The sequence below is a fragment of the Plutella xylostella genome, chromosome 7 (genome assembly GCF_932276165.1).
Source record: "Plutella xylostella chromosome 7, ilPluXylo3.1, whole genome shotgun sequence".
Lineage (NCBI taxonomy): Eukaryota > Metazoa > Arthropoda > Insecta > Lepidoptera > Plutellidae > Plutella > Plutella xylostella.
This window is the reverse complement of record NC_063987.1, coordinates 9452973-9469188: the sequence shown is the minus strand read 5'-3', so window position 1 is coordinate 9469188 and position 16216 is coordinate 9452973. Positions and strand designations below refer to the sequence as shown.

The 16216-nt window shown below is 37.3% G+C and overlaps 1 protein-coding gene across 1 annotated transcript in view; it reads right to left on the bottom strand.

The window, feature by feature from the left end:
• LOC105387629 (inverted formin-2) overlaps positions 1-16216 on the bottom strand; it is a 101733-nt gene that overhangs the window by 76264 nt on the left and 9253 nt on the right. The window lies entirely within an intron of this gene.

The window sequence follows — 16216 nt, the reverse complement described above, 5'->3', positions numbered from 1 at the left end:
CAATGTCTGGATAATAGCTGTAGGATAAAAAATCATGCTGACACTCTCTGTAATTAAGTTTTAGACAGTGACAGCATGTATTTTATCCCACAGGTAGACATTTAAAAAACCGGCCAAGTGCGAGTCGGGCTCGCGCACAAAGGGTTCCGTAGCAGCAAATATAATATTACAGTTAAATCAACCTATCTCAAAAACTATAAGAGATACTTTGATCAAACCAAAAATCGTTGAAAGAGTTAATTAGCATGCATCACCTCTATTTTTTTTTAGAATTTTATACCCCGTAGTTATAAAAATAGAGGGGGGGGGACATACTTTTTACGACTTTGAGAGCTGATATCTCAAAAACCGTTCACTTTAAGAAAAATGTTTTTTAGAAAACTTTATATCATTTTAAAAGACCTTTCCATTGATACCCCACACGGGTATGTACATCGAAAAAAAAAATTTCATCCCTCAGTTACATGTATGGGGGGCCCCACCCCCAATTCTTTTTTTTACTATTTAGTGTCATATTTTTGTAGCGGTTCATACAACACATATTCCCATCAAATTTCATCACTGTAGTACTTATAGTTTCCGAGTAAATCGGCTGTGACAGACGGACAGACGGACAGACGGACAGACGGACATGACGAAACTATAAGGGTTCCGTTTTTGCCATTTTGGCTACGGAACCCTAAAAACAGGCTATTTATCTAGAATTTTTGCGGGAAACCCTTTAAAGGCGCTCAGGGGAAACTAAGGGCTTTCAATTGAACTTTATGGAGATGCCATCAATATTTCAGCTAATTCATCTAGTACATTCTATGAATCTAGTAAGTATCTATAGTCTACAGAGGTAAAAAGAACAATAATATTTTCATTTCAACTCCTTCAAAACAATTCCTTCTGTTCCGATTGCGGCACGACACACGACGCCATTCATCACTTCTACATATTCATGCCGTTTGTCGAAGGGTTGCTTGCTATTAATGCTTTGTCACTTATGCGCATATTGCACAAAACGGAATCCTTACCAGCCACTCTTGGCTGACCTCCACAATAGCTTTTAAACCCTCTAGCACTTTACTTTGCACAGCTCTTCATGCGCTGGCTGTTTACGTGTGGAGCTCTAGAATGCAGTCGTGAGGATTCTCTGAATGGTGGTTACGGTGTAACTAATCGTTGGAGCTTCCTGCTTTGATGAGCATCAGGGGGGTCACTCTCTCGAAGTATCGAACCACGACTCTTATCTCGTACGTGTGCCGATTGCACGACAGCTCTAGTTCGTTAGTTTTTCGTCAGTATAGAGTAACCCTCCTTGTTGCCTTGTTTGAGGGTATTCGTGACGTGACGTGCGACCGACACATTCCTGGGATGCAGGTGGCATGGCCGAGGCATCACGGAATAATAAATGCATGTTGATTTTGACACGTACGGTAAGTAAAGTCAGCTAAAGATTTGAGTACCTATACCCTCAGAATCAGAAGAGCTATGGATTCTATGTATCGTTTACCTATTCTTCCATCTTGTAGACGTAGGAATAATCTTTTACCTATTTCGGACTGTACCGACCTGTCATATTACTGGACAGGCTACCAATTGCAAAATTATGGCAGAAATACGATTACTATTGCGAATTTTACTACACGGTAATCCAGTAAGCACAGGTAATCTAATCTGGAATTCCTACGCAATATTAAATAGATTGATATTTAATCCAGAAATGTGATTAAATCGTGCAACCTAATAGATTTGTTGTAATAAAATTTAACCATTAAGATATATGATAGTTTTGTTATAAATTGTGTTTCAATCGTTAAACCGGTTAGGGTAGAGGTGTGACATGAGATGCTGTCAGAATAACTGACAATTCTATAAGTTGTTAGTTTCTATGAAGTATTTGCTAAGAACTCGAAAACGAACAGACCTAGGATTAGCTTTGCCTTTAGATTTAGTTAATGCGTTTATACTCATTGAAGAGATGATTTATTATTAATTTTATGAAATGGAAAATTAAGTACCTACTTACTTGTAATTTAAGGGCAAATCTAGATTGACTAAATATTAGATAATATTCCTGTTATTTTATTGCATTTGTACCTACTTACATTATTAGTTATTAAGCAATTTTTACTTTACAGTTTTGCACTAAGTTAAAAAAAACCTCTTTTACTCGCTTAGTCGCCGTGTTCCAGCGCCGTATATCCAAGAATATTTGAACTACGCCTAATAATGTTATATCCACGTAGTGACCATAGAGCTGCGTATTATAGTTTTCTTTTTACTAGTTACTGTTACTCTTCCCCCAGCGTCCCGCTTACCCCACCTGACCTTATACTTTTTATTTTAGGCACGCGGCTTAATTTAAACTGATATACTTAACTGCACAATCATCACTCACATCGACACTGGCCAAGTCATATCAACTGCTTATTTGTCTCACACCAGTCTCATACAAATACAAGACACACGACATATTTGAATCCAGAAATGGCGAAGCGAAGTCGTGTCCAAGGCAAACTGATTTACAGAAACATGTTGTACTAACAGATCATAAATACGCGCAAGGTGAGGCAAGGCCGTCTGTTATCTGTCAATGCTGCGATATCAGAACGTATCGGTGTCGGTATCAGATGATTAATCTGATATGATATCGATATTCACGCGTAGTAAGCCTCAATAATGGAGTGGTGATGGTGAGTGTCTTTGATAAAGATCGGAAGAAGCTCAAGACAGAACAGAATATTGAATAACCTAACCAACGTTAAAAACCCCAGATAGTTATCACTAAAAGTAGCATAACTTTTGACCGGCTTCGCTGATTTTGTTAAAATATGGCTAAGAACACTCAGAGGAACATTACCTATGCCTCATAGGCATTTTTTGTATCGAAAAATAGGTTCAGCCGTTTGGGAGCCACCGGTTTTTTAATATTAATTACACTGCAAATTAAACTACACCTAGTTTCATACCCGGAAGCACTAATCCTGCATATTTATATACAAACATATATATAGGGTGTCCAATTGACTGGGGATATGTGACCCACATGGCTGAGTGTGGTCCGGAATTAGCCCGCTCTCCTCTTTGAGGAGTTCATCAGCCTGAGTCAAGTAGATCAGCTGAGAGTAGGAGGTAGAAGAGAAGGCTATTTTTTAAGATGATTATGTTGATCAACTGCTAAAAAATTGGGTTTTGCAAACGTGCAAAATTTATCTAGACGCGATTTTGAAAATCTCATCGTGGGTCGCTGGGTTGAATCAAAGCCTTGTGATCCTAGTCCTAAATTAGAGCTAGAAAACAATCAAATACAAGTTTAATTGATGAATTCAGAGCTATTAAATTAAAGTTAAAGACGACCGAATGGCGTAGTGGTTAGTGACCCTGACTACTGAGCCGATGGTCCCGGGTTCGATTCCCGGCTGGGGCAGATATTTGTTTAAACACAGATATTTGTTCTCGGGTCTGGGATGTGCCCGTAAAATGGCAATAGGCCCGCCCCCTATTACATTGGGACTAACATAATACTCTGGCGAAAAGTGGGTGCAGCAATACACCTCTGCCTACCCCGCAAGGGAGTACAGTAGTACAAGGCGTGAGTGCGTGTGTGTGTGTTTTTTTTTTTTAATTAAAGTTTCTTTTGGTTGTGGAAAATTTGCTTTATTGTATAGTGAGCCGTAACTTCACAATCAGCTACAATAACATTCCATGGAAACAAGCAATGCAAGGGTTTGTCAGTTCAAGTCACAAAAAATATAGCTCCTGAAGCCAACCGTAAATCTACACAACTAAAAATAAGCCTTCTCCATGTATCGCGCTCCACGTTCCCTACAGATTATGATAGCGAGTCCATGCAGCGGCGGCGGTGGATGGATTCGTCATACATTACAATTAGAGCGGCGTCCGGCTCCGATACTAATGCTATTATGATACATGATGCACTAGAGAGCAATCAAACAGTTCCACCTGCCATTGCTGTTCCATATGTAACTGCAAATTTTTCTTTGCTTGTGATTTCGTGAGTGTATTTATGATTGATATTGTGCACACGGGACCTATTCTTCCAGGAGTTTAATTGCATACTTTTAAGTACCTAACTAGTACTTGTTTATAAAATCTTTGATTGTATTCAGTATAACTTTATGTCATTTGGAATACATCAGCTAAAACTGTTAAAATTATACTGAAAATAATTTGTCTCAACATCGTAAATTTCAATTTTATTGATTATTTTACTAAATTAAAAAAACTCAACTCTACAACTTTTTTCTTTCCCTACCGAATCTCCATAATTCTAAGCAGTACTTGCATGGGACTTGTACTTACTTTTTACTCGCATACATACATATGTATTAGGCACTATCTATGTTGCAATCAACCTCACTTTATGGTATTTTTTATTAAGTTGCCAGCAAAAAGTCACAATGGCGGTAAGTGGACCCATTAAAATATCAAATATGGCGACCCACCCACCTTATTACTGCGAGTTACGGTAACATAGGAGAGTCTCATTCTAACTTTACATAAACGTGTCGTATATGATACCTTGTTAAGTAATGTTATAGTTGAAACAAGCTAAGGAAAGTTTAGAAAGAAAAAAATTATAGTTAACATACGGTTTTCGCGAAAAAAGAAAGTTACTAAAGGTTGTAGTTTATTGAGTTTTTCTAATTTATAATTAATTTAGAAGTTATGTAAGGTGTGTTGCTACCTACTAGTTGGCAATACCAAATCAAAGATGAAAATTATGATAGTAGGTACCTACGGGTAAACAAAAACCCTATCTAAGATCATCCTATTGAAAGATGCGGAGTATACGAATAACCCCACATGGGTTTTAAATAAAACGGTTTTTTTAAATAAATTAAAAGTTTTTTCTATGGATATGAATAACAGCCATCGCTTTATATGTTCAGATATCTATAAGTACTTATAATAATGATCGTTGTTAATATTCGTCTGAAGTGGACCTAAAAGGTCACAGAGAAAGGAAAATAGGATCAAGTTTCAAGGGATGATCCCTGAAGCAAGGTCATGTGAGTTCAAGTGAGAAACACAATACTTTAGTCATAAGATCAGATGCACAAAAAAGAAACCATATAATTGTACCTACTAAGAACTTTAAACTTACTCTATCTCGTAACTTTTTCTGCTATCTTGGCGCCTCTCTATATAATAGAGTACATAAATTATTGAACATTTATCATCTCCCTAAATTCATAGCTAAACTGACCATAAGTAAATGGCTACAACAGCTTAACTTTGCTGACACTGAAAGCTTTTTACACCCCGCTGTATAGTGCTCTAGCCACCTCTGCGCTCTTGCCCCACGCACAGTATATTTCCTTTTTATATATTTTATATGTATTGGTGTTTTAAAAATAATGCATATTATATGTGTCTTGTATTCAATATTTAAATTTTATTATCCCACGAGTGGTTTTTGTCACTCTTATTTTATACAGATGATTTATTTTACGAACGTTAACACTGACTGGGCTACAATCACCAGGGGCGTTCGCTAGTGTCTATAGCTCAGGATTTATCCTATTTTAGGCGCTAGCACTTTACTTGTACACTTTGATTAGCCAATCTATTGTATTGTATCTTATCGTTGCAACAACCCAACATTTCTTAATTTTATAAGTTTAGTTTATATTCAGCTCTGCATGTTAGTTATAAGTTATTTTTAAGTTGTGTGAAACTATATAATAATTATATCGTTGTAATATGGCTATTGAAACAATAAATAAACGTTATTATATTATTATTATTATTATATTATTATCTTTTACATTTTGGTGTGTATAAATAACTAAAATAAAATTATAACGATGAATACTTTAAACAGCGGACCCTGTCCTATCATGTTCGATACAGTTACAGTACTTAGGTACGTTACGTTATGGAAGAAAATGCCACTCATTTATAGCCGGTTTTATGTATGTGGAAGCTTTGTGCAAAACCCCAAGGTCTTCGAGCGAGCCAGGTGCAGGGACATACACCCCCGCAGAGAATAGAATAGAATAATGGTAGGTACCTCGCATATTACTGCACTGTGAGTGTTTAATATATCAAATTTGCTACTTTACATAGCAAGTATTAGCCATTTATACACAGCACAAAAATAATAAATAAATAAGCTCACAAAAAGCTTAGACCTAAATCCAGCAAAGCTAGCCAGCCCAACACGGATGCGCGATGCCTATCTCCTAATTGGCCGATGTCCACTTGTTGCCATTCATACCGGCCGGTGGCATTGAGCTGAAAGTGGGACGTTTTTTGCGACCGGCGCCTGCGCAGGGTGCCACGGAACTGAGACACCAGCGGAATGAAAATGCTGTAAGTTTTGTTCGGGATATTGTGTGATTATAGTATTGGATGCCGTCTTGGATCGACGTGACTATCATTGTATTTCATCGTAAGAATAACCCCGAGGTGAATGGCAAATTAGCGCCGCCAATTGAAAAAAATACATTTGAAACGCCCTTTCCATGCTAATTCCATTTTTAGAACCTACCTCCCAACACCCAGTACCTAAAACGTCAAAGTTTAATGTCATTTCCGCCAGAAAAGACCATATGTCTATAGCGTTTTTTACAGCATGTATACAATAATAATAATTCACCAAGTATATATCGTATATGATAATCGCCCTGTCCATAGCCTTTAAACACATAATAACACATGTGTAACAATATTACACGCGCAATTAACAGCTAATAGACTCCGGAGAATAACACTTTACTACAGCCGTAATAGGAGTTAGCTTTTTATTATTGTTTATGAAGAAAATGTGTTAATCTGTTCAAGATAAGACTACGTAGACTTCAAAATCTGGTTGGTTATTATCAGGTTTTTTTTTATTAATATAGGTATTTATTCTAAACATCTCATAAACAAATATTATACCATCCTAAAAACTATATAAAATTAATTAATACCTACCGAAGTAAATATAACGTATGCGCCAGGTTAGATTATACACTCACGGGCAATGAAAACATTCACAAAATTCCAACACCAGAAGAACCCAATTTTTTCAAAGTTCTTATTTAAAATTTTAACAAAACATTATCGATTTTAGTTGGTTATATCCTGATGCTTAGTTAAATTTACTTTAATGTTGCAGAAGGTGTTATTAAGCTAGCCTTTTCCGTTTAGGAATAATTATGTGCTTTTCTCAGTGGAACCATTTAATTTACATTCATTTTATGATTACATTTTATGATACTCAGTGAAATCTTTTGATACAATTTACATAAGCAATATGTTAGTATAATTTAATGCTGTTATTATGTATTAAGTATATAATAAGTTCATTTAACTTTATACATTTTTAAATACAAACATTTTAATAAGCTACCATGTAAAATTTAGAATACTATTATTATTACACATAAAACTATTTTGTTTTGTTTATTTTTTTCGAAAAACTTTACGATTCTTCCCGTCCGAATATGTTTTGAACTCTAAACGCAGGACAAAACAATTAAGTATACTTAATAATTGGAACGCTATAATACCCCTCAATGCATCATGTAAAAAGTCTCGCGGAAGTCCGAGCGGACGACAATAATTAAAATCGGTTATTGTGGAGCACGGAATTTAAAAAAAAGTTAAACAAGATGAATGGCGTCGGGCAGGTGCCGTCTCTGAGTTGAAAATCGGACATTCATTGTTGCCAGTGGAGAAAAATATGAAAACTAAACGGTGGCTTCAGGAAACATTGTACAGGTATCAAATATTATTTTGTAACACATAGGTACAATATTCTTTTACGTGTATGTTAAATTTTTGTTCTAGATGTTTCACAGCTTAAAGCTTCCTTTCTTCGATCTTTCCATACTGGGGATCCAGCACTGGACTGAGATTCACAGAAAATGTTACTTTTACCTTATAACAGTGTGACCTGTGTATAAAAAAGTCATTGCAGATTTCTAGATAAGTATTAGCTACACTTACTTTTCTGCAGTTGAAAACGTGCTTAACTTTCAATTACAATCGCGCATTCAATAATGTCACTATTTCTTATATAAAATTTGTCACGACTTTCAGGTGAAAGCTTTAATCTGGCAACACCGTCAAGAATGCGCTCTGTCGCGACCTATTTCAGGAGTGCACCTTTTTGTCGCGACAAATATAACCTCATTCAGGACTTGTCAGCAATTAACAACGCCAACCACAGAAAATTAAACCTTAACACCACATGTAAGTTGCTACTTTTCAGTGGTCGAGCCGAATTTATCTCCCATTGATTAAGCTTTAGGGAAATTAATTTTATGTCCCGTAATAAAAGTTATTTTCGATTGGAGTTCTTCTGTCGCCGAGGATCGGAATGTGGTGTTTTGTTGAATTGTTAGAGCAACACTATTAATTTCTTTTTTGGGAATTTGAAAAAAGGCGCGCTATTTCACCAATAATGTAGTAAAAAAAAAAACAGAAAACGCATTTTGATTAATGTAGGTAAGTTTGAAATGTACCCTGATTTTTATAAATTTTGTGACAATATTATCCGTATTTTGCGACCTCAACGCAGACACACAGATCTACCATTATACAAAAATATACAGGTGAGTCTTTCCCAGGTGCACATCCGGAAGTATGTCACAAAGCTTTTCATTCTGGCCATGTAGCACAGGGCGCTAATAAGACGTGACAAAAGTTCTCCGTCGCGCTCGCTCTTGAGGCTGCGCGATGTGAGTGAGCGCGATGCAAAACTCTTGTCACGTCTTAAATGCACCTCGTACTAGCCCTTCTGAACAACTTTTGTTATGATGACCTTGGGATATTCCCGAAAAAAAAACGTGTGTCACGTAAACATACTTCCGGATATGCACCTACGAAAGACTCACCCTGTATTTACCAGCCGTGGATAATACATAAACAAGTAAACCTAAACCATGCACTAAGTGCACTACACCCATTACGAAAAGCGTCCACTTGCGAAACATCCACAAGCAATAGTAAACAATAAAGCCGTCCTAAAAGCGATTCGTAAACGATATGATTATCCAATTCACTAGCTGTACCCAGCGGAGTATTTGTCACATAAATCTCAATAGAACGGCAATATGGAATAGGGCATTATTGGACGCCCTTAGTAGGGACTGCTTACTCATTGAGGGATTACTTACTCTCTATGATTGAATGAAAGTAGATGGTTTAGCTGCCGTGGCATGGTATGTTTGTCGACGTAAGTAAAATCGTTTAAAGCAAGGCTCGCTATGGTACGTGACGAAAAATTAAACATGAAGTTTCGCAGGCTAGGATTCACTCTCTAAATCGAAGCTCCGAAGCTTAAGAAAAACAAAACTGCAGCGCTAACCACGACTCTATAATATGTATTTGTATCAAACGGGCCGATTGCGTGATAATTCTCATTCGTCGGTATAAAATGATGAAGTGATCGTAATTTAAGTGAAAATATTTACGGGTTCTCTTTAAGTAATATTATAGAAATTCATTTCCAATAGCTAATTCATCGAATAAGCAATGTTCATAATATATTATCTCATCGATTAAGTGCACTATCTATCATCTAAGTACATAATAAACTTAATATCAATCATCTCACACAATAACTATCGTTTTCTAAGAATTATTCGATATGTGAGCGTTCTCACTTCTGAGAACGAAATGTTTGTAAACAAATTTCTTGCGACTTCGCACATTGATAAACTAACTGTATACCTAGCACGGGCCGCAAGACGTGCAAAACAGTTTTTCGTCGCGTTCACTCTTGCGCGAAGTGAGAGAGCGCGCCGCAAGATTTTTGTCACGTCTTTTTTAGCGCGTTTTGCTGCCCGTGCTCCGTGCTACGAATGCAGAATTATTAATTATGGATTCATGATGATTGATGCACAATTTACATGTAATAAAGTAATGTTCAATCAGGTCGATTAAAAACTAAAAGCATTTTCTACCAGTCAAACCGTGTATGAAAAAAAATATTAGTACAACATTACACGGAAAGCACAAAACATATTTTTAAGAGTTCTCTCTATTTAGACGTAATAAATTCGGACTTCGTACCTACTTACTTCTGTTATCTATTGCAAGGTTTGGTATACTAGGATTTATAGAATCAGTTAAACTAAGTCTATGAGTTATAAGTATTTGAAACAATGATGGCCGATGGATGCTTATCTGACTGTTGTAATGCTTTTCGCTCCTTACTCACAGTACTCTAGTTAAAGTTGAAGTTCAACTATTTTAAACTACATCATCCTTCACTGTACACGAACACACCACAATCTGTCGCTACATTATGCGCGGGCGCAGCATTCTACGAACCAACGTATTTGAACAATTGCCCGTAAGCCAAGGAATTTGTACACTCAGCGACCCCCAGTTGGAACCTTATCGCTCCAAATTCAAACTTAGCTACTGAGACTTCACGCTGACGTGTTAAGTAAATTTACTGCGATAAGGTGGCGAAGTGTTAAACGGTTGCTTTATGGGGAACTATCTGTGAATTCCTTCGGATAGCTTACTAAGGGGTCGGTTAGTCAGAGATAGTTACTGGCCTTATCGATTGAGTCATAAATATTGGTGCTGTGGTTGGTAGTTCGGCTGTGGATTTTTAAAGTTGTTTTTTGATTCCAATTGGCTTACCAGCACCGACACTTCAACAATCAACAATCCTTAGCATCGCTTATCTGTCAAACATCCATAAAAATATGTCAGATTAATAAAATAAGGAATTCTGCTGAAGGATTGTTTATTGCCAAAGTGGTGGTAATGCGGTAGCTAGCTGGAAGTTTTATTTTCGAAGTTTTACAAACATACCCCTTCATTCATAGAAAAGTTACGGAACGTTTTAGCTAATTAACGGTTTGTCCCTCTCTTTCAAAGAACAAATGATCTCTGTCAGAGAGGGAAAAACACTTCATTAGCTAAAACGTTCTGTAACTTTTCTATGAATAAGGGGATAGTAGTAATATTAGTAACTTTATGGATGTAAATTTATAAACTATTCGTCCTTACATTTCCACTCTAACTGGGTATGGCTGCTCGTACATGACTGACAGTGAGACGTTGGTATCGAGATCGGAAATAACTTCCTAATCCTTGTTAATCCCGTGATGCTGTCCATCCAGCCGTGACTTGAGGCAGGTCGGGATATAGAGTTTTTATTTTAATTTCTATTTATTCTATTTTTAAACTTGGATAGAGCACTTTAAGTAGATATACCTACTCCATTTCAACTTGAGCTATTAGTGTTATGTTGTGTTAGTGTTATTTAAATCATTTTATTACTAGGTAGCTATTATTGTATTGTCAGATATGTGTAATTCATGACACCGTACACCTATTCGTACCCGTAAAGCATAAACAATAAAAAGTTACTTCTTCAAACGCTAGAGAAACGAACTTACAAACGGAAATACTGTTAAGTTAACTGAAAGTAGCTTGCCTAAATGCAACCTTCCCACCATGTGACGTCTCATCCGATATACACTTATCCATCCGTGATATAATAAGTAATTAATTTCCTTAAAAAAACAACTCAAACTATTCATAGTTACAAGTCTCTTCCGCAACTCTCCGGTAAAAAGCCGTCATGTGCACATGGAAATGGCTTTCCAAAACAACTCGTCGACAGACAAACAACCAAACACACTTTTCCCCTTTAAATCACGCGGGAAAAGCTGTTAAAAACGCGTTGGCCAATCACGAGCGAGCTTGATTGACAGCCCGCGCATTCTTGACAGAAATAAAACTGTTGACTGTCACCGGAGAAACCGGCAATACCAATTGTAGGTGGATTTATTACAGCACTTAATTTGTTAAGCAAGTGTACGTTCCCGGTTAATTTTAACTAATCGGTCTATTGCTCTTGGGGTAGGAGAGCGGATTTATTGAGTGGCTCAGGCAGTTCTTTATTTCTGAACATAGATGGCGATGTTCTTTTAGAATTATTGTGTCTGCCGCTCGCTGGGTACATTTATGAGATTGTAAATTAAATGCATAATGTTTATCGTAAGCATATAGGTAGCTATCGTAGATCGATTCATTATATATATTTATAAATAGCAAGATTAGTAGTGACTTAAAATACTGAGCTATACTTACAGGGCTTAAAGGTAGTTGCCTGATCTTTTTTAACAACATGAGTTTAAAATAAACATTGAAATGATCGTGAAATACTTAAAACAGCCTCAGCTCACGACAGTCGGGCTAGGTGCCTGCGTCACTGGCCCGTTATGGTAAGTATACGTCTGACTCAGGTGACAGCTACCTACCTACGCGCGTCCGCAAGGCTGGGCTAAGGCTACATGTTTAAAAATATAATGACTCATGATTTGTTCAATTTGCACAGAATTGTAGGTTATTTTAACGGGAAACGGATAATGTCATCGACGCTACGTGACTGCAGATCTAATTGAGGCATTACAGGAATCTAATTTGTCTTTTTTCCTTAATTTCTGAAAGTTCCATAATTACTGTCGGTGACTTGCACCAAACATTTAAATGTTATTAAATCTATTGCTGGCTTGCTTTGACAGTATAGTGTCAGAGCAAGCTGGCCATAGATGAAATTATAAGGGCCTTACCACAAAAACTTAGACAGTATTTAACAGATGTTTAGCGCTGTTAAACGCCTACAAAATCTGTCAAATTTCGTTTTAAACACTTGTTAAACAGTGTTTAAAGTTTTTTGTGGTAGCACAGTAAATGTTTGGTGCAAGCCACCCTGTGTTTCGCAAAATTTCGTTCGTTTGTTCGTTCATTTAGTTTCTGTTTCTAGGTATTGTTAGACTGTGAATTATCGCAACATTTGAGAATATCGGGCGTAGGAGAAAACCACCTGAGTCTGGGAACCACAGAACGTATCTAATCTTCAACACCTTACATCAAAATACACTTAGTAAAGTCAAGATTAATTACTTAGGTCTTAGGTTCCCACTTAAATGCCAAGTAGGTTTATCTAGCGCTTGGGGTCTAAATCCGCGGATTACCTAGTCAGTTTGCGAAATGGTTTACGTACTATGTAACAACACCTTGTCCAGATATAGATAATTCCTTTGATAAATATATTGTATCGGACAAAATTTTGTTTTTCCGATTTTAGCATTTCCTCTTTGCATATTTTTTGTCTTGGGCGCCTTTTAAAGGCTAGATACAACTAGATAGATAAGATAGATCACTGACAGCGATGGAAATTATATTAATAAATAATATTTACCTACAGCCACCACAGCTAGTCAACAATAACGTATACATCATGTTCAATTTGCGAGAGCCTTGACCCGATCTCAGTGAGTAAACACGTAAGCAGCGGGGTTACTCTATACTGACGAAAAACGGCACGTTTCATACAACCAGATAGAGTCGTGGTTCGCGCAGCAGTAGTAGAGTGATCCCCCAGCATGGGCGGCTTTAAGTTAAATATAGTTATTTATTTGAGGAAATTTCTGCGTTTATTGTCTCATCCTCAGCGTAGGTTGAGGATGGTCATGAATTTTGAAGTAATGAGTAGGTTATTAATGTTATTATACTATAGCATGATGTATCTAAGAAACAAGCCAATGAAATATACTTATTTACAGGTAGTTCTGGAGAATAATGTTGAATAATTGACTACTGAATGATGTAGTGGTTAGTGGCCGTCACTGCTATTCCCGGTCGGAACAAATATTTTGTTTAAAGCCAGATATTTGTACTCGCGTCTTGACTCACGTGACTTTTTACTGTAGAGAATGTTTTTCTTTTGCGAATTTTGAAATTTTGATTCTAGTTTCGGGCTTAGATATACCATGCTGCCCATGCTGGCTTCGGCAGTATCTATCTACATATTATGTAGATCAGTCAGGGTCACTAACCACTACTCCATTCGGTTTTCTCCAATCAAATCCAGTTCCCCCCGTCAGCATACCAGCGTTCAACCAACAAGCCTCCAGCATCACATAAATTAAAACGAGAGTCCCAATGTCAAGTATAATTCGCAGTCAGGAAAAAGCTGTTACGTTGTTATGACTACTTATGAATTTATGACTTTGATTACTCGGAGCATTTCACGGGAATGTCAATGTCATCTGGTTATGTCATTGCTATGTCATTGATGTAGTTTTTGCGTCAAGCTGGCAGCTCGCAGCGGCGAACGCAGGGGGCTCCATAAATTACGTGTGATGTTAGTATTTAGCTATATTTTCTCAGGTCTTGGATGTCGACAAGGCTCGGGGTCATTCTATATGATGAAAAACTAAGTTTCAGAGCGCTGGTGCGCAAGCCACGACTCTATCTTGTTGTATTAAACGTTTTGAGTGCACGACAGCTTTCGTTCGTTCCTTTTTTGTCAGTATAGAGTATCCCGCCAGGGTTGTACTATATTGGAACTACCTCTGGTAATTCTTAGCATATAAAAAGGTAATTATAGTCTTGGGTATATGGATCTTTTACTCAATTTTGAAACTTTTACTCAACTACGTTTTGTTTCGACCTTTTTGGTATACCATTGTGTGTATTGCATATTTTGATGCCTGGCATATTTCCCCTAACCCCCCCCCCACCCGTCGCCCTATTTTTGACAGACAGACCGAAATACGGACGCCACCAAAGTGACATTATAGGGTTCCATTCTAACCTTTTCGTTATCGGAACCCTGCAAAGCCGTCACACTCAGCTCTTGCTGCCAGTAGGCAGGCAAGGACCTTCTGCCGAGAACATCTGTTGGCGGGAATGTCGGTTTCGCAACTCGCCCGATATGGCGATACGGGTCATTGCTACGGCCTCACTGCTCGAGTACTATGCGTTTTTTTTATTGATTTACATAGAAGCGTTTGAGGTTAGGTTTGTAGGCTGAGTGGCCGGCTGTTTGACCTGCGTTAGGTACTGCAGTTGAGGATTTGCGTTGAATTCTCAAGTAGAGGGAATACTTTACAGTAGTCCTTTAACGCATTGCTTGAGACAGCGAAGGAGACTGGACGAGGAAGGCCGAAGACACAGTACGTCAAGGGGTTTTTCAATTTACGTAAGTAAACAATAAAAAAAATTATGCTTTCTGTCACCTGCATACAGTAGGTATCTGTTAAAAGTTTCATGACATTCACTTTGTATGCGAGAAAACGTAAACTTTTATAGTTTTCGACAAATTATCAAACCCGTACTAGACGCACACACAGTTATGAGACGCTCCATAGCAGGTCCCTATATGCCTAGCAGTGGACTTGTGTTTTCAGCTCCATCATTGATAAAATTCAACCCAGCAGGTGTAAAAAAAAAAAAAAAAAAAAAAAACACGCACTCACGCCTTGTACTAATGTACTCCCTTGCGGGGTAGGCAGAGGTGCATTGCTGCACCCACTTTTCGCCAGAGTGTCATGTTAGTCCCAATGTGATAGGGGGCGGGCCTATTGCCATTTTACGGGCACATCCAAGACCTGAGAACAAATATCTGTGTTTAAACAAATATCTGCCACAGCCGGGAATCGAACCCAGGACCATCGGCTCAGTAGTCAGGGTCACTAACCACTACGCCATTCGGTCGTCTCAGGTGGTGTAATGTAAATAAAATCAAGGTGAGCATAACTCATCAACATTAGATATCTTTTGCAAGTAATCTTAAAGTTCTTATAGTTAGATTGATGATGAATATTAGTCCCTTCAATTAATTACTGTGTGCGAGTGGGAGGCATCGCGGCATAAACTCGTAATGTCTCAATGTAAAAGTGATTAATGAATATCAATAACTTGAGGTAGCAACTAGCCACTGCTTTATTGTACAATGCTTATATCTATCGCAATAACTTTGATTAAAATGAAATGGAAATTGAGCCGTAGCTACCTCAAGAAATGATAGCTTAAAATTAAAAAAATCTCGTCTAAAGTAGAAAAATTCCCGAATGCATACTGATATAATAAATTACTTTGTTTGCAACAAATAAACATAATAATTAAATAATTTCAAAACCTTTAATACAATAATAATGCTACATTATTTCATACATAGAGGGAACCAAACCTGTATAATATCAAGATTATTCGTAAAAAGTTTAGTTTAAGTATACAAGATGCAACAAAAGTGGTATAGTAAGCCGTAAAGGGATTGCCGTTCTGAACAAATTTTCTTCTACCACTTTTAAAACTTGTATAAAATGACCCCTCATGTTACTCTCTTTTGGCTTACTTCCCTTTTTGCAACACCCTGTACAATAAGGCTGTTTTAGCTACTGTTGTTACCACACAGACCAGAATATAGCGCCGGCGGGTAATTTTTAAATCGATA